Raw genomic sequence first — 20398 nt, forward strand, 5'->3', positions numbered from 1 at the left:
ACACATCTCTCCTCATCTGTAGCATCGTTGCCACACTTCCGGGGTGTGCCCATTACTCCTTTGTTATAAAGAAAGCCGTCATATGGCAGAGATTATCACGGAGGCAAGGTGAACACATATGGCTATTAGGTAATAATAGTATTTTACTAGGGATTCATGAACATGACTGGTAATATAAGTATATTGTAAGTTTATTATTTTAATGCAACTAACCTTTTTAGAATCATGTTCTTTTTAAAATATATTGTATATAATTTTGTCTCTCTCACACACACACACACACACACACACACACACACACACACACACACACACACACACACACACACACACACACACACATAAACACACAGTGCATTTTTTGTCATATAACTCACCGGAACTGAGTTCCGGCACCATTTTTCTACGGATTTTCCAAGTTTTAAAGGTAACTTTTGAACATTTGATGTTTGGTCCATGTGGACTTGAATCGCCCTGTCGAGGCAGGTCAGCGGCAAAATCACTATAACGGTGCATGCGGCTGCTTGTGTTTTGAGTCCGATGCATGCTTACTTCATCCGCAATGGTTGTGATGGCACTGCTAGGCTTGTGGCGCTGCTCAGTTTGGGATTGTCGTGTGAACTGTATATACATATATACATATGTACAAGACACACACACATATATATTGTAAAGTGTGTTTTAGAGAGCGACTACCCTTTCCAACTATGGTTTCTCCCATTTAAATCCAGCCACAGACGAACAAGTTGATTACAATTCCTTACATGCCTCCACAAGGACGACAATTGAACAAATATGTGTACTGAAAGGCCATTTTTGTTGCCTTGTTCGTTCTGCAGGAGGCGGATGTTGTGTGCAACATTCTTGGTCTGTGTGCCATATTTCATAATATCGCAGTTAAGTTTGGGGTGCCTTTTGAGGAAGAAGTAGAGATTTTTGGGGAGCAGTAGGAAGATCTAAATCTGGAACCTTCCACCATTGAAGAAAAATAGATCTGTAAGTATTTATTCCACAAAACTCCTGTTGTACGTTCTAATTAGAAATAAATATTCTGAAACACAAATACTTTATGTTGTCCTATATTATGTTTATGAATATCTATGTCTGCATCAGGCAGACATATTAGTGTGGCCTGAGCTCGTAGGAGCAGAGTCAGGTCTGGAAACTTCTTTTCCATCAGGCTTAGACTCATTGAGGCCAAATGTGGGGCCCAATCCTGTGGCCGCGGGGACCATCCAATCCCCTCTTGATGTATTCTGACACTCATAATGGTATAACTACTGGTCCTGTATCTCTTGGAGGTTTGGATGAATTGCTGACAGTAGTTATTTGGTTTCTCTACACCTTGTTGGATTCCATCCAGTAGGTGCATGAATGGTGACAATGTAGGACCAGCAAGCGGACTGGAGGTTGGTGTCCCGGGTGGCTCATACCCCCACTCCCCTGTGATCTCCAGCACTGAGTGGTTGCTCTGAATCTAGGAAAACGAGGGAAAAAGAAATACAATTTTGTTGGGCTAATTATTGTCAGTTACATTGTCAATCCAAATGTAATAAAAGTATTTTTTGATGTTGAAATTTATTTTTTAGAAATGTCAATAAATTGTCACAATTGACACAAAATAATATTGTTTGATCAAAATATTTTTCCCAACTCCTGACATTTCTGATAATTTATTATAACAACTTGATTTATATGTAGCCAGATACTTAATAAAAAGGAACAAGTTAGATGAAGTAATATAAATTAAAAAAACACTAATAAATGATTATAGCTCATGGTAAAAAATAGTAAATAGTAGGAAATAATGCACTAAATTTAGTTTGGACCAAAAAGATAATCAACATATAATTTCGAACATTCAGAAAACAAAAAATAGAAAAACATTACATAACAGTTTAAAAATGTAAAAATGGGGCTGAGGTGAGAGTGAGCAGTAGTACAGAAAGATACACAATCTGCCCACTCTCTCGACTTCCTGGATATCTATACCGGCCAACGTGCTCTGCTGTATACACGCTCGTTAACGCAATATATAATCGGCCTATCATGTTGCAGCAACTTAATGCATAAAAGCATGCGGATATGGTCAAGAGGTTCAGTTGTTGTTCAGACCAAACATTAGAATGGGGAATAAATGACATCTAAGCTTCATTGACCATGGAATCATTATAATCATCAACATTTATTTATATAACGCCGGCAGATTCCGTAGAGCTTTACAATTGGGAACAAACAGTAATATATACATACAGAGAGGTAAGAAGGCCCTGCTCACAAGCTTACAATCTATGGGACAATGGTTTGATACACAAGGGTAAGTGCTACATCATATTGAATATTTGTCCAGATAGAATTAAAAGATTACAAAGTATTTAGTATGCTGTATGCTCAGTCACACAACTATGTTGGTCAGAGGGTTATTGTCTTGTGTTAGCTGTGTAGAGGATGATAATAGGGTAACCTAGGGAGATAAAGAGGGTAGTAGAGGAATATTCTAAGCTTGTCTGAAGAGGTGGGTTTTCCGAGAACACTTGAAGGTTTGAAGACTAGAGGAAAGTCTTATTGTGCGACGGAGGGAATTTCACAAAGTGGGTGCAGCCCGAAAAAATGCCTGTAACCGAGCATGTGAGGATGTGATGACAGTGGAAGAGATACGAAGATCTTGTGCGGAACGGAGGTGTCGAGTAGGGAGATATTTTGAGACAAGTGAGGAGATATATGTCAGTGCAGTTTTGTTGATGGCCTTGTATGTCAGTTGAAGAATGTTATATTGGATTATTTGAGAAACAGGCAACCAATGTAGCGACTGATAGAGTGACTCAGCAGACGAAAAACGATTTTCAAGGAAAATCAATCTACCCACTGCATGTAAAATAGATTGTAGGAGCTCGAGTCTGATTCAGGAAGACCAGTAAGGAGGGAATTACAATAGTCGATGCAGGAGATGATGAGTGAATGAATTGAAGTTTTTGCAGTGTCTTGTGTGAGATATGTGTGAATTTTGGAAATGTTTTTTAGATGTATGTAACATGATGTAAACATAGAGTTGAAGTAAGGAACAAAGGATAGTTGCGAGTCAAGGATTACACCTCGAAACCGAGCTTGTGGGGTGGGAGAAATAGAAATGTCAGGCAGGAAGCTTCTATTGTTGGGTGGGAATATTATTAATTGTTTTTGAAAGATTGAGTTTGAGTTGGCGAGAAGACATCCAAGATGAAATGGCAGAAAGACAGTCAGTAACGCGAAACAACACAGATGGTGAGAGAGCAGAAGAGGATAGATAAATTTGTGTATCATCCGCATAGAGATTATACTGAAATCCAAAGGAGCTTATTAGTTTTCCAAGAGAAGTGGTGTAGATAGAGAATAGCAGAGGACCTAGGACTGAGCCTTGTGGTCTCCAACTGATAAAGGAAGCGGAGCAGAGGTGGATCCAGAAAAAGTAAGAAAGAAATACTGAAAGAACAATTAGATAGGTAGGATGAGAACCAGGCTAGGACAGTGCCTTCAAGACCTAGGGATTGTAGCATCTGTATGGGAAGAGAGTGGTCAACAGTGTCAAATGCAGCAGAGAGATCCAGGAGAATTAGAAGAGAGTAATGGACTTTGTCTTTGCTGTGATCAAATCTTTGACATCCTTGGTCAGCGCAGTCTCTGTGGAGTTTTGAGAGCGAAAACCTGATTGAAGAGGATCCAGTAGGTTGTTTGCTGTAAGAAAGTGTGTGAGGCGAGTGTAGGCAATTCTCTCTAGAAGCTTGGATGGGGCACGGCAGCTGGAAATGGGGCGGTAATTTGAGAGAGAGTTTGGTTCTGAGGTTTGTTTTTTCAGAATAAGTGTAATCACTGCGTGCTTGTATAATGACGGGTAGATACCAGTAGAGAGAGATAGATTACAGATTTTAGTTAGAGTTGGAATGAGTACAGGAGACAGGGTTCTACTTATCTGTATGGGTATAGGATCAAGAAGACAGGAGGTAGAGGAGGAAGATAAGAATAGAGTAGATACTTCATCTTCATTTGTGAGTTCAAATGAAGGGAAGGTGTCAGAGGATGCTGGGAAGGAATTGAGCTGATTGCTTGTCGAGGGAGATGACACCATTTCTAGTTGGATCTTATCAATCTTGTCCTTGAAGTAGGAAGCAAGATCCTGAGCACCGATGTATTTCTTCCCATTTTTGTATGGGGAAAGGGGGATCCCTCCAGTTACCAGGAGGGATATCACCACACTGAGCTATTATGACTGATGGATGCCATCCCATGGATTATTATTAATTTAGGTGGCAGGAGCTTTAACTAATACAACAGAGACAAGGACAAAAAGAGCACAAATTAAGGTGTTAATAACAGATATTACACAAAATAAATTACAATAAAATGCTTTCACCAAAGGAGGATGGACAATATTAGCTCTACTAATGATAAGATATGTAATGCTGTTTATGCCAGTGATATCATACTGGACCCTCCCCCCCCCTCCATATTTTTGTAGCTTTTGTAGCTTTATATTTACTAGGATGGAATCAGCAGGGAATATAAGATGAGAAAGAGAAGAATGGGAGAGGAAATACAGGGGAGACAGATGGAGGGATATATGAGGGTGAAATGCGTGACAGGTAAGTTATAATCCCCTGAGAACGCGACAATACTGACTAATAATTCTCCTGGTAGTGTTTGGGGGGGGTTTAAAAGACTGTGTTGTTCATTTTAGGCTGGTGATTGATGCTGGAAGAGCTGGAATATGTTTAGCTAGCATTAGGGTCACCAGGAGGTGTAAACAATGTGCATTGTTTACTGGTGTCATCCTAAGTATTGCTCTTTATTGTGATGCAAACAATAAAGCACCATTTGATTAGAAGCTCTCTGTGTTTGATGTCTGCGGGGTGTCAGACATAAGCGGTGTCATAAGTGCTACAAGAAGGCTGTTTGTTACAAGTGGTGTTAGAAGTGGGATCGCCAAGTACAGCCAACGCACAGCTGTCCACCCAACCTCTAGATGCAAAAGGTGGTGTGTGGAAAATATTGACTGCCACTGTCACACACCAAACTGTGTATTAAGCTGTCGGTTACAGAGAAGAAATTGCTGAGAAAGCAAACATTTTTTTTTCTATGTAGAGAAATATATGAGTAATGTTACTTGAACTGGGCAGTGTCTGTTGTTTTTCAAAAGAAACCAAAGTTTTTTAAAATTGCTGGGCATTGTAGTGCCACACCTTGTTTGTTCTTTGAACTGTGAGTTGGGTGTGGTCCTCAGAAGTCTGATGTTGACCTGTGTGTGCAGGATAAAGCACCTGTTTGCCCTTCTGATTACCTGTGGAAAATGCTGAGTGAAAAGTTTGATGTTTAAAAACTGCAAATAGAAATCAAGAGTAATTTGCTGCCAGCATAAATTTTCTTACTCCAGTCAAGATGGACAAGAAAAAGAATAAAATGTGTCAGAAAGAGAGTGTACAAACAGGTGGGACCAAAATTGATTCCCAGCGGAGTGAATGTGAAACAGTGCATGGTAATTTGCAGAATGGAAAAGAAGTTGAAGAATTTTGTGCTCTCTGCCCCAGCCTAGTGTTACCTCGGTCAGACTATGTAGGATGGCAGAGTATGATCGCATGGAGAGAACTTTTAGAGAAGAAATCTCCTGGCTAGAGAAAGAGTTGAAGGAGTCAAAGCAGCATTGTGTTGTAAAGATAAAAATCCAAGAGGCTGTTTCTGATTCCCAGAGAAGAGAATTACAAGAGTTGTGTGAAGCAAAAGAAAAGGCAGTTGCAGCTCTTAAAGAGATAGAAGCAGAGAATGAGGAAAGAGGAAAAGCAGTGGAAGCTCTTAGAGACAGTAGCGGAGAAAGACTGTGTGGGAATTAACTCGTGCAGCTTTCCCTTGCAGAGTTCCCGGAATCTCACCTGTCCCTATGCAGGAGCGCTGTGGCAAATAGGCATCTTTGCTTATATATATATATATATATTAAATGCAAGAACAATTTACATATTAAAGCTCTTTTGATCATTTTGTAATATATTTGTACATTAGTGATGTTTCCCCATTAAGATACGGGCATTATAAATCTATGTATCTATTACCTCAGGGTAATGAGCTGATTTAAGGGAGACAACCCTACCTCATTCTTTCTATAGGGAAAATATAGGAAAAGTTATTTTAGTGAAGACTGAGCAAAATGTTGAGGAATTGAATAGTGATAAGAAAAAAAAAATGTTTTAATGCATGCGTCTCATACAAAAACAGCCAATGGTCAAGTTACACAGGTAACCAGTGTGAATAAAGGTGGGAGGATGTTATAATGTGTCAGTTATTACACATCCAGTGCTAATTTCTCACAACCTTTTTGAACCAGAAATATTATTCTGACACCTGTACAGTATAATAATGTTTGACTCCCATATATAGTAATCAGTCTATATTAATGTGGCCCAATAGGGAGTGATTTCCAATAAAACAACTGAAACATCTTTGTGAAATAAGATGCACAATTTGCTGGATTGAGATTATGGTCAGTAACTGAAGTGATCAAAGTGCAGGTTCCTGTCTTCATCTGGGGCCATGATGGCTCATGTCATTGTCCTGCTGGGAACCATCACAGGTACCGTGCAGTGCGACAGACAATGTATCATGTATAATAAAAATGGGAGACTGGACCGAAGTGTAGCACTGTTATAATATCAATATACTGTATAATAAAATATATTATTGCTGATGCATATAAATCAGATACTGTATTTACTGAACCCAGAGTTGACTATGAAGTGTTTAGTATACAGTGTCCTCAGTCTAATATATAGTGTCCTCAGTCTGAGAACACGTCCTAGATGTTTATCTTAGTGAATTAGAAAAGTTTTGTACTAATCTATTTAAATTCTAAAATAATTTACAGTGCACCAAATCAGTCTAAGAAAATCATTATTAGCTACAACCTGCTGTCAAAATATACTGTTTGTATATGTAATTATGTAATTTGCTTTATTACGTACACCAAAGTTGTACTGCAGTAATTTGTATCATACAATATATATATATATATATATATATATATATATACACACACATAGCACCTTTCTCAGTAGCCCTACATACAGTATACACAAACAATAACTCTAACACATTTTATATGGAATTAGTGCATAGTAACAATACAGATATGTTGTGACCTGAGATAATTGTCTAAGGTTAGCATAGTATAATAAACCCAGCAATGAATAGCAATTGAACTACAAAGAAATACATATAAAACATAATAAAATACAATAAAACAGTTTCTTCTCTATTTTTGCAAAAAATATAACACGTTTCACTCTTACTTAGAATATAAAATATATATTAAATAATGGGAAGAAAAGAAAAAAGCAGATGAGACAGACGTAAAGATCAATAACATGTCCTGGTGCTACTGTCAGCTTATCCTATACTCGTTTCCCAATTGATCGATGTTGGTGGTGAGCAGAAAGGGGCCTTGTAGACAGATGGTCAGGGCATCTGAGTGGTGGCTATGGAGAGGAGCATGAGAGTCAGTGGAGCGCGCACAATGTGCCACCTCTGGTTCTGGAAGTCTGCAAGGCTCAAACATATTAGATGTGAAACTTTTCAATGAGAAACTGATCGTATAATGCAGGAACCAACGCGTTTCATTGGATATCTGACTTTATCACGGGTAAGTGCTAGTACAGGAGTCAGGGAACTTTTTTACCTTTTACTCCAAAATATATTTAGATACGCCGGCGTTACTCCTTTGATTTGAAAGGAAAGAAATCATATGTTACTAATTATTGGAATTCAAAATGTTATTGAATCTATTCAAAAATTCTTTGAAAGCTTCAACTTCAAAACTTCAGGTTATGGAGAAATGATGTTGCTTCATTTTTGATACGAGAGCATCAATATTGGGGCATTTTGATGTCAGAGCAATTTGGATACAGTCTTCAGCGTCCAATCGATTTTTCTGCTTTATTTTTTTGTTCATTAGAGTAGAAAATCCTTGTTTGTAAAGGTAGGTTGTTGCAAAAGGCAGCAACTTTTGACAGCCTCCTCATGTGCAATTTTGATGCCTTTGCAGCTGTTGACATCCAAAAATATGACAGATCTGCTTTGTTTTCAAATGCAATACGTGCTTCATTATTGCATCGAAGCTCAAGAAGTGTCTCTGCCAACCCTTGAGGCTCTTCTGGTACAACAGCAATTTCACATTTAAAGGGGTCTACAATCCAACTGACAGCATGTGAATCGTCAGCATTACCCCCAGGAATTTCATTTTTACCCCATTTGGGGTAATTTACCCCTGTTCCCTGACCCCTGTGCTAGTAGTTAGTGACCCTTCATTTATAGAGTCCATCATTAAAAAAATGTAATTTAAAAAAAGGAAAAGCATGTAAAAAATATTTGCATGGTAATTTATAATAAAGGGCTTCCTATAAAAGCAAATGCTTATTTTGTAACAAATAAAAATATTCTATTTTGGCATTTATTTAAAAATTAAATACTCTTGTGTAGAAAATGGTGACAGAACATAACATTGGCTAAGGTTATAAAAGACCACATACATTATTGTATATAAAAACCATCTTCACACAAATATTGCATAAAGCAGTAACCGAGACACAAAGTAGTGACCCCCTAGAACAATCTGTGATCCAGTATTTGTCGTATAGTTATATAGGAATAAAGAGTCCAGTTAGACAAATAACACACAAACATTGTACCGTTTTTATATCCTTATTGAAAACATTGATCTAACTTGTTTGTTGAAAAACTACATGAATTCTTTAATAACACATGTGAGAGTCTATAATAGGAAACCATAATAATAACTCTGCATATGTGTGATACTTATCAAATCACCGCATGTACAGTTGTTTGTGAAGTTGTATATAAAGAACAGAGAGAATGGGCTTTAAATAAAACCATTACATTCACTTAAAACCATATAATATATTATTTACACACAATATTAAAAACCATTAAAGCGTGTCCAGTATCTGTGGGTTTCCAACACTTAAATTAGTATTTAAAGAAAAAATACACCGAAAACTAAATTTGGAATTATGTGAATGAAATGAAAGAACAAGTCCTTCCGGTGTACCCTCAGCCCTCAGATCCGGGGGCCTCCAGATCCCTGTAAAGATTCTTATTCACACTGATAGATGTACACAACACAGATCACACAATATATAATTATATAGCAAGCAAAATATGTGTGATAAAAATAATCATAGATATCTATATGTTTGGAATAATGAAACACAAGTTTAAGTGTATAAGAGAAATGGCTGCTCCTAGGGGCTCTGCAACCCCAGACACAGATACATACACAATAACAATTAATAGGCGCTCAAAAACTCTTAAACATAAATTCAATAACGATAAGAAAAAATTACATAAAATTTTTAAACTCCAAACTAATTTATTCATAAAGTAACAATTTCGGGGAGATTCAACTGCTGCGTTGTGGCACGCGGACATTGCACTGCGCAAACTACAAGTAGGAATCTCCGCTGCGAAGTGTCCCGAAGACGTTCTTGAGAAACCTCATATCTAATTGAATCTCCCCCATGTCTCACAATAATAATAAAATTATAAAATATACATTTATATATATATGTATATTAAGGGTTTTTGAGTGCCTTCATTTTTAGCATGCAGTTTATAATACATACATTATAATGATACAAAACATTTATCAAGCCATCCCCACAGCCACATTACAACCCCCCCGGGACATGTCATAAGCCCCCCCCCCAGAAATGTCATACGCCCCCCAGACACTACGTATCCCCCAGACACGTCATAAGCCCCCCCATACACTCATATCCCCCCCAGACACATAATAACCCCCTCCCCCAAGCCCAGCATACTTACCTTTGTACCCGCACCACCCCCCTCCCGGCGCCCCTGCATACGATATTATTCTCATGGGTGTTCGTGACCAGGATATCAAGAATGTCAAAGGGTTATAGCTCCTCAGACTGACTGAAGAATTAGACTAGTGAAGGACTATGTCTGGATTTCCTGAGGGTCTGGAGGATTATGTGCCTGCAAAAAAGGTGACATTGAAGCAGGACCGGTGCCGTTCCGGCAGCGTCAGGATGGAATAGCATGAAGCATAGAGAGGATTCCCCACGGTTGGCCACTTAGAGGCCGGTATAGTGTTTTCTCTATATGTCCTTTTATGTTCATTTACTGTAGTCTGAGTGTGTTTTAATCCATTACTTTAATGACTGTTTCTGTACTTTGACTTCATAAATGTAATACATGATTTTATCACATACTTACATACATCTGGGTAGGTAATTTTTTTCCCTGAGGGCGGGCAGAGGATGCAAGTTATCCTATTAAACCCTAATCTGGAGAAGAAGTTATTGCAGAGTTCTTCTTGGTACTCTCTGTCAGTTGGGCAGAGTTGACAGCCTGTGTGTGCCCTGATACTGTCTATCAGAAAGTTACTATCTATTGCTCTAATGATTACTCCAAGGAGCTACAATGATAATTGGCTTACAGGATTATAACTGAGGCAGTGAGTGAGATATTGGCGATCTGGGACTATGTCTGCAACAGAAAAATACATCTACTATATTTCTAATATTCAGAGGGATAATAATGAACTCTCCTATGAATTGCAATAGAAAATATTAACTACAAGACAAAAAAAGTACCTGTAATAAAGCAAATGATTGAAGGTGAATAAAGGAAACAGATATCAAATCATTGTCACCCAGGGTAAAAGTAGAAGCTTTATTGACACCAAAGAAACATACAGTGAAGTAAGAGTGAATGAAAAATACTATTAGATCTTACGTCACAAGAAATAATGTATACATCACAGCCAGTCTCTACAAGTGTGGGGCACTGTGTAATATATATTGGAGGCAGTGTGGTCCCATTAATGCTATCTTGTTCCCCTCACCATCATCATAGCCCCATCACACAGCACAGAAGATCCCTGACACACGCGTTTCTCCAACTTTGAAATGTTATTCATGGTATGAAGATGTTTCCAGCTCTGCTCCAGTAGTATATGTGTCAGGTGTATGTCAGTGAAAGATGCGTCTTTACATGCGTGCAGTATATGATAAAGTCACATTACCCGGTTTGTACACAATATAATAATGTAATGAAGTGTGAGATATGTAACAGAGAGTATTGTCCTCACAGTGTTATTATTAAACGTGAAAGTCGTATTTACCGTATAAAATAAAAATACAAGTTAATTAAATTTAAATGAAATGAAACACAAACATGTTATTTCCCCCTGTAAAAAATGAGAATCTTCATTTCTTCCGCAGTAAAAATATATATCAGTTAAGTAATAGTCAACAGCAACGTCATACAATATGGCAGCTGGAGAGGTCAATCTGCAGTCATCCAAGTGCTCTTCATCACCAGCAGGGGTTGGCTGGGCAGGGGGGCATCTGCCCCAGGGCTGGTCCCATAGTGGGGCTACCTTAGGCTGGGTCGCTGGGCTTCCTGCATTTTTTTCCCTTTAAAATGTTCCTAATAGGTTGCTGAGCCGGCTCTCAACCCCTGGACTAGAATTTGCCAGCCCTCCCCTGATCATCAGAGTGTGTACTTGCACTAGGTGTCCAGAACCCACATGAGATAATAGGCGTTTGTGTGTTTACATGGTACAGTTATAAGAACCGTTACTGTACTCGGCTTATATTTGCTGAGTCCCTCCCTCGCTCTGCATCTTTAATACCAGCTGTACCATAGGGCAGGTTGTGTCACGGGAGCTATTTGGTGTGGGGCCCCTGAAGCATTGGGCCCTCTGAGGGGGCACCTGTGACACCCCTTCCCCTGTATACATTCTTTCTGCTAGAATTATCCTAAAAGATCATCGACTCTGACCTTCCACATCCACTTGGTGGTTACATAACACCACAGAATGGACTTACATATATATCTATACCTGCCTATGTGAAGAACAATACCTCATATTAGATATAGACATTTGCATACAGTTTAGACAAAGTGCATATAATGAAATGGACACTGACTGAGACACATTATACGGTCTAGAATTGTGGTAGAAATAGAGGGTTTTATGATTTTTGCATCTTTGCACCAATTTTTAATCGGCATACAGCATATTTTCCTTAGCTCTTAATTAGTCCCATTAAATTTCTAAGACCTTTCAATAATAGATTATAGAGATCAAAGTTCACCTCAATACCAAAGCTGGAATTGTGCAGAGTGTGTCACGACTATGCGTTGCGTACCTGCTATCGTTGGCACTACTCGGAGGAAGGTGCGGAATCTAACCTGCCCCTGGTATTCACCAGGGACCACCGCAAGGACGTATGGACTTCGCTGCAGGAGACACGCAGGTCGCGGTCCTTCCACGAATCGGATAGCGAGGTACGTGAGAAGAGTTGTCAGACAAACCGGGTCGGTAACGTTCTGGGAGCGTGGTACAACAGGGAGATCCAAAAGGGGTAGTCAAACGGTCAGGGTCAAAAGGGTCACAGGCAGGCAAGAAGAGTCAGGAACAAGCTAAGTACTGGAACACAGGAACGCTGGAGGCAGGTAAGACCTGATACTCTGGCACTGCTGTGCAAACAGGCAACCTTGTGCGTCTGGTTGCCTGGCAACCAGACGCACAAGGAGGAAATTCAGGCGGCCGTCCCGAAGAGGCAGCGGGGCGGCGCCTGAGAGTGGACACATTGTGTGTAGATCTCCTGTGTGTGGACAATGTGTCAGCCTCTCATGAGAGCGGAACTAGTATGAGGATGGTCTTCACCTGCTGAGCACACATCACCCAAGCCTCGGATTCCTCAGTAATCTTATTGTCAGTGACCAGAGAAAGACTGGATGCAAGGACTGATGACACAATGTCTAGTGTGTCTAGTGTTGGACCATCTGTGAGACGACCTTGGACATGGAAATGTAAGGAGACCTGCAGAACAACACATTTATTTTGGAATAGCTGGTCAGACGCTGGGAGTGTTCATTAGGGGGCAGAGTTAATATGAATCAATGGTCATTGAAGTTCCCAATTGTTTCTATGCTTGTCTATTAAGGGTAGAACTTCTTATATTCTGCACTGTGTAGTAACTTACTGTACATCTGAATTATATCCTGAATAAACAGACAGAGAAGACCTCAGCAAGCAGCCACTATTCATATTATAGGCTGTAGAATAATCACACGTCATGTTCCTCAGGATCAGAATATCAGTAGGAGAGGTCAATCCTCAGACAGAGCAGATTACTTCAGATGTGTATGATACAATGTTACTATGTTACTTGTCCTGTTAGTAAGTAATAAGAGATAACCTGCTTTAGTATAATCTATTCCAGTAATACATTTCATAGACTATGTGTCACGGGCACTAGGAGTCTTTACCCAGGGATCACCAGGTGATAGGCTTACCAGAGCAGTATAGGTGGTAATATGGTACTCTGGTAGCAGGGTGATCACGGAACAGGAAATAGCAGATGATGAGATGCTCAGGAAAGTCTATGACTAGCAGCACTGGCAATATGGAGGTAGTAATACACGAGGAACTGTATGGACAAAGGACACGTGAAGGTAGTCAGTGGTCTGCGGTAGCAAGTTGTACCACTGCTATAGTGAGGAGGAATGTCCAACAGAAACGAGGAGGTGATGAGAGTCAGCGGTCTGCGGATAGCAAGTTGTACCGCTGTCTGAGTGAAGGAATGGAATCCAAGTGGAGGTATCCGGGGAGTCAGTGGTCTGCGTTAGCAAGTTGTACCACTGCTATGTGAGAGGATACTGGAACAGGTGAAACTGTAAACAGGGGTCAGTGGTCTGCCACTAGCAAGTTGTACCACTGAATATATATGTGAGGAGGTGCACGGGGAGAGACTGCAACACAATATATACACGGGCACCTTGACTTTGAACCACAGTGATATGCACAATATAAATGTATAGATGACTGAACAATACTGCCAATATAGAAAGTCTCTTGAAGTAGTCCAGCATAAGATAACACAGTCAATGATGGCAATAGACTCAGCGGATAGCACACTCCAGAGGAGAACCAACACAGTCCAGCAAGGTATGCAATACACAGCACAGTCAATGAGAAGTATGCATACCGTGGTTCAGGAGGCAGTCAGACAGGAGTGCAGAGATACCTGAACGGCAGGAGGCCGGCAGGATGCGAAGTCCCTGGATGGGTGAAGCGGTGGTCTAGTAGGTGCAGCGCACGGGTAGGTAGACCAGCAGGGAACACAGGAAAGCGTGGAGAGCGGATCAGCAGTAGATGGATGAGTAGTGCTGAGGAGTAGCAGCAGCGGGTCTCTGCGGGAACACGGAGGTAGCCAATAGCAACCAGCAGGTGCAGTAACGATGGGACACGGGAGAGCAGAGTTGAACAGGCACTGTTGATCACGGAGAATAGCGGGTAGCAATAGTGGAGGCAGACTCAAGGAAACACGGGAGCGTTGACAAGGACTGAAGACTGAAGCGCACAGAGGCAGCGGATAGGAATCAGCCAAACAGTCACGATGAAACACAGACGGGTTGCAGGTTGAAGACTGTAGTGCACGGAGGCAGCGGATAGGAATCAGCTAGCAGTCATGATGATGAAACACAGACGAGTTGCAGGTTGAAGACTGTAGTGCACGGAGGCAGCGGATAGGAATCAGCTAAACAGTCACGATGAAACACAGACGGGTTGCAGGTTGAAGACTGTAGTGCACGGAGGCAGCGGATAGGAATCAGCTGGCAGTCACAATCATGAACAGGTGAGTGGATGTGAATGAAAGACTGTAGTGCACGGAGGCAGCGGATAGGCATCAGCTAACAGTCCCAATGATACATGGTAGAGTTGAAGTGGTTAGAAGACTGTAGTGCACGGAGGCAGCGGATAGGAATCAGCTCACAGTCACGATGATACAGTAGATGGTAGAAGTGGTATGGGAACCACAGTAGCAGAAGTGGTTTGGAAACCACAGAGGTAGAAGTGGTTTGGAAACCACAGGAATCAGCAGGGCTGAATAAACAAGGAAACACAGGAACACCTTCAGAGACTCATGGGGAATGAGACTCCAAGATCAGGCAATGTGGTGATGACCACAGGTGCTTAATATAGGGAGGTTGCCTGATCTGCCAATTAAGTTAAAGGAACATACACTGGAGGTATAGAAAGGGCTGCGCATGCGCAGTCCCTCAGGATGGAGGACGGCCACGGTTCCTAAATGTCCGGGAAGAAGCACTCACAGTCCGGTGAGTGACAGTACCCCCCCTTTTAAAGGTGGGCACAGAACGCCTGGAACCGGGCTTGTCCGGATTTTTGGAATAAAACTTCTTCAGAAGGGCAGGAGCATTAAGATCTTCAGCTTTGATCCATGAACGCTCCTCAGGACCAAAGCCCTTCCAATGAACGAGGAAACGGAGGACTCCTCGCGAAATTTTTGCATCCAATACCTCAGTAATCTCGAAATCCTCCTCCTGATGAACTTGAACTGGCTGCGGTGCTGAGGAAGGAGTCGAGAAACGGTTGATGATGAGAGGTTTGAGCAAGGACACATGGAAGGCATTGGAGATCCGAAGATTCTTAGGAAGAAGAAGTTTAACACATACTGGATTGATAACTTGAATGATCCTATATGGACCAATAAAACGAGGGGCGAATTTCATAGATGGAACCTTCAAACGAATATTTTTGGTAGATAACCAGACACGATCTCCAATTTTTAGTGGTGGAATAGCCCGCCTCTTCTTATCTGCGAAAGACTTATATTTGTTAGATGTCTTCTTTAAACAGGTTTTGACCTGAGACCAGATATTTTTGAAGGTCTGACAAGCAGTCTCCACAGCAGGAACTTGGGTGGGCGGGAGGGCAGGAAATTCCGGAAAAGACGGATGGTGACCGTAGACCACAAAGAATGGAGTTTTGGATGATGACTCATGGTACATGTTGTTATGGGCGAATTCAGCCCAAGGGAGCAATTCTACCCAGTTGTCTTGGTTGGCTGAAGAGAACATCCTAATAAAAGTCTCAAGATCTTGATTGACTCGTTCCGTTTGTCCGTTAGATTGCGGATGGTAAGACGATGAGAGTGCTAATCGTATGCCCAAGGTTTTACAAAGGGCCCGCCAGAATCTGGAAACGAATTGTACTCCTCTATCTGACACAATCTCAGACGGACATCCATGGATGCGGAAGATTTCTTTAATGAAATGTTCAGCCAGAGTAGACGAGGAAGGTAAACCGGACAGAGGGACGAAATGAGCCATCTTCGAAAATCTGTCTACCACTACCCAAATAGTATTGTGATTCTTACTTGGTGGCAAATCAGTAACGAAATCCATACTAATATGGGTCCAAGGCTTGGACGGAATGGGTAGTGGTCGCAGCAACCCTGCTGGAGTTCTGCGGGAGGATTTGAACTGAGAACATAAATCACAGGAAGCAATAAACTCTTTGACGTCTCTCCTCATTGAAGGCCACCAGTAACTACGAGAGAGAATCTCAAAGGTCTTATGTTCACCGGCGTGTCCAGAAAAACGAGAGGCATGGAACCACGAAAGGATTTTCCTCCTCAGAGTAGGAGGCACGAGGGTCTTCCCAAATGGTAGCATTTTGGTGGATGAAGCAGCCAGAGAAATACATTTGGGGTCTAGAATAGCATGGTTGGGAACCTCTTCTACATCAGAGGACGTCACAAAAGCTCGAGATAGAGCGTCAGCTTTCTTGTTCTTAGCAGCTGGTTTGAAGGTTATAATTAATTTAAAACGGGAAAAGAAAAGAGACCATCTTGCTTGACGAGGGTTCAAGCATTGAGCAGATTGCAAATATGACAAGTTCTTATGATCCGTGAAGATCGTCACCGGATGGCGAGCTCCTTCCAACAAGTATCTCCATTCCTCTAATGCAGCTTTGATGGCCAGCAACTCCTTGTCCCCGATAGTATAGTTTTTCTCTGCGGGCAGGAGACCCCGAGAGTAGAAGGCACAAGGATGTAATTTTTGTTGCTCCGAGCGTTGGGAGAGAATAGCTCCTAAGCCCACATTAGAGGCATCTACTTCTAGGAAGAAGGGGAGTGTCACATCAGGTTGTCGCAGAATGGGAGCAGACGAGAAGGACTCTTTGAGGATTTGAAAGGCTTGGAGAGCCTCAGATGACCATTGCTTAGTATTAGCCCCTTTCCGAGTTAAGGCCACAATGGGAGATGCAATGGATGAGAAGTCTTGAATGAAGCGTCTATAGTAATTGGCAAAACCTAAAAAACGCTGGATGGCACGAAGAGTAGTTGGCTGAGGCCAATGTAGTACAGCATTTACTTTGTCTGGATCCATCTTCAGGCCAACTCCGGAAACTATATACCCCAAGAATGGAATCTGGGGTAACTCGAATGAACATTTTTCCAATTTACAGAACAATGAGTTTTTCCGTAGTCTGGAGAGGACCTCTGCCACATGTTGGTGATGAGAAGGCAGGTCCTGTGAGAAGATCAATATGTCGTCCAGGTAGACAACGACACATACATATAATAAGTCCCGAAAGATCTCATTGATGAAACCCTGGAAAACCGCGGGGGCATTACACAGCCCGAAGGGCATTACTAAATATTCGTAATGCCCATCTCTGGTGTTAAACGCGGTCTTCCATTCGTCACCGGAACGGATTCTAATTAAATTGTAGGCACCACGAAGATCCAACTTAGTAAATATCCGAGCTCCCTTGATGCGATCAAATAGCTCAGTGATCAGCGGAATGGGATACCGATTCTTGATAGTAATGGCGTTGAGTCCACGAAAATCTATACAAGGGCGTAATGATCCATCCTTCTTTTTGACGAAGAAGAACCCAGCTCCAGCGGGAGAGGTGGAAGGTCGAATGAACCCACGCTGGAGATTCTCCCGTATGTACTCAGATGTGGCTTGAGTTTCAGGTAACGAGAGAGGATAGACCCGACCCCTGGGAGGAGTCTTGCCAGGTAGAAGGTCGATCGGACAATCCCAAGAACGATGAGGAGGAAGACGTTCAGACTGAGCTTTATCAAACACATCGGCAAATGAAGCATACTGAGGAGGGAGTCCCGGGGAGGAAGATGAGATGGAAGATTGCTGTACTTTAAGAGGAATAACTTGAGAGAGACAACGATGGTGACATTCAGGCCCCCAAGACGTAACTTGAGGGGTGCGCCAGTCAATCTGGGGAGAGTGACATTGAAGCCATGGAAGGCCTAAGACAATCGGACTTGTCGTAACAGGAAGAATTAAAAACGAAATTTCTTCATGGTGTAGTACACCAATCTGAAGGGTTACTGGAGACGTACTCTGGGTGATGAGACCATTGATGAGACGTGATCCATCTATAGCCGTCACAGTAATGGGTGTTTTTAAAGTGATCACTGGTAGGGACCATTGATTCACTAGTGATTTAGAAATGAAATTTCCTGCTGCTCCGGAATCAATCAATGCCTGTGACTCAAAGGATTTAGTAGCAAAGGAAATCGTAACATCGAAAGCGCAGACTTTAGATTTCATAGACAATGGAGAGGACTCCAGGGACCCTAACTTCACCTCTCCAGAACTAGTTAGGGCCTGGCATTTCCCGATTTCTTAGGGCAAGAACTGAGCATATGTGTGGAATCAGCACAATAGATACAGAGTCTATTCTTTACTCTTCGTTTCCTCTCTTCTAAAGATAATTTGGAACGTCCTATCTCCATGGGAATCACAGAAGGTGAAACTGGACGAAATTGAGGGTTTAAACGAAGAGGTGCTTTAGCAGAAGTTGTTTTCTCAGATTCTCTTTCACGAAATCTCATGTCTACACGATGGCAAAGAGAGATCAAATCTTCTAGTGACGAAGGAAGCTCTTGGGTAGTCAGTGCATCTTTAATTTTATCGGAGAGCCCCTGCCAGAAGGCGGCAACTAATGCTTCAGTGTTCCACTGAAGTTCAGAGGCTAAGATCCTAAATTGAATGACATACTGTCCTACTGTATGGGAGCCTTGTCGCAAACGAAGAATGCTGGAAGCAGCGGAGGTCACACGACCTGGTTCATCGAACACACTTCGGAACGTGGAAATGAATTTGGCACTATCTTGTAGAATTGGATCGTTTCTTTCCCACAGAGGGGAGGCCCAAGCCAGGGCTTGTCCAGAAAACAATGAGATAAGATAGGCCACTCTGGAACGATGGGTAGAAAAATTTTGAGGTTGGAGTTCAAAATGGACTGAACATTGGTTAAGGAAACCTCTACAAGTTTTGGGGTCCCCGTCATATTTTGACGGAGTAGGCAGGTGAAGCGTAGGAGCTGTAGACACCTGGGATGGCACTGGGGAAACGGAGGAAAGCACAGGAGCTTCAATACTAGCTGTAACAGTCTGTCCAGATGTTCCTTGGGAGGTTAACGATTGGTAACATTGAAGTAACAGCTGTTGGCGAGCATCCTGTTGCTCCACACGACTGACCAGATGCTGCAGCATCTCTTTAGCAGTAGGTTCCGTATCTGGGTCTGTCATGGCCTGATCTTACTGTCACGGGCACTAGGAGTCTTTACCCAGGGATCACCAGGTGATAGGCTTACCAGAGCAGTATAGGTGGTAATATGGTACTCTGGTAGCAGGGTGATCACGGAACAGGAAATAGCAGATGATGAGATGCTCAGGAAAGTCTATGACTAGCAGCACTGGCAATATGGAGGTAGTAATACACGAGGAACTGTATGGACAAAGGACACGTGAAGGTAGTCAGTGGTCTGCGGTAGCAAGTTGTACCACTGCTATAGTGAGGAGGAATGTCCAACAGAAACGAGGAGGTGATGAGAGTCAGCGGTCTGCGGATAGCAAGTTGTACCGCTGTCTGAGTGAAGGAATGGAATCCAAGTGGAGGTATCCGGGGAGTCAGTGGTCTGCGTTAGCAAGTTGTACCACTGCTATGTGAGAGGATACTGGAACAGGTGAAACTGTAAACAGGGGTCAGTGGTCTGCCACTAGCAAGTTGTACCACTGAATATATATGTGAGGAGGTGCACGGGGAGAGACTGCAACACAATATATACACGGGCACCTTGACTTTGAACCACAGTGATATGCACAATATAAATGTATAGATGACTGAACAATACTGCCAATATAGAAAGTCTCTTGAAGTAGTCCAGCATAAGATAACACAGTCAATGATGGCAATAGACTCAGCGGATAGCACACTCCAGAGGAGAACCAACACAGTCCAGCAAGGTATGCAATACACAGCACAGTCAATGAGAAGTATGCATACCGTGGTTCAGGAGGCAGTCAGACAGGAGTGCAGAGATACCTGAACGGCAGGAGGCCGGCAGGATGCGAAGTCCCTGGATGGGTGAAGCGGTGGTCTAGTAGGTGCAGCGCACGGGTAGGTAGACCAGCAGGGAACACAGGAAAGCGTGGAGAGCGGATCAGCAGTAGATGGATGAGTAGTGCTGAGGAGTAGCAGC

The 20398-nt window shown here is 42.1% G+C and overlaps 1 protein-coding gene across 1 annotated transcript in view; it reads right to left on the bottom strand.

Annotated features, from left to right (window-relative positions):
• Positions 1 to 13154: 13154 nt before the first annotated feature.
• LOC142139676 (V-set domain containing T-cell activation inhibitor 1-like) overlaps positions 13155 to 20398 on the bottom strand; it is a 42910-nt gene continuing 35666 nt past the window's right edge. Inside the window, exon 7 of the mRNA XM_075197492.1 lies at positions 13155 to 13246. The gene's annotated coding sequence lies outside the window, so the exon portion shown is untranslated. The remainder of the gene's footprint in view (positions 13247 to 20398) is intronic.

The sequence above is a fragment of the Mixophyes fleayi genome, chromosome 2 (assembly GCF_038048845.1).
Source record: "Mixophyes fleayi isolate aMixFle1 chromosome 2, aMixFle1.hap1, whole genome shotgun sequence".
Lineage (NCBI taxonomy): Eukaryota > Metazoa > Chordata > Amphibia > Anura > Limnodynastidae > Mixophyes > Mixophyes fleayi.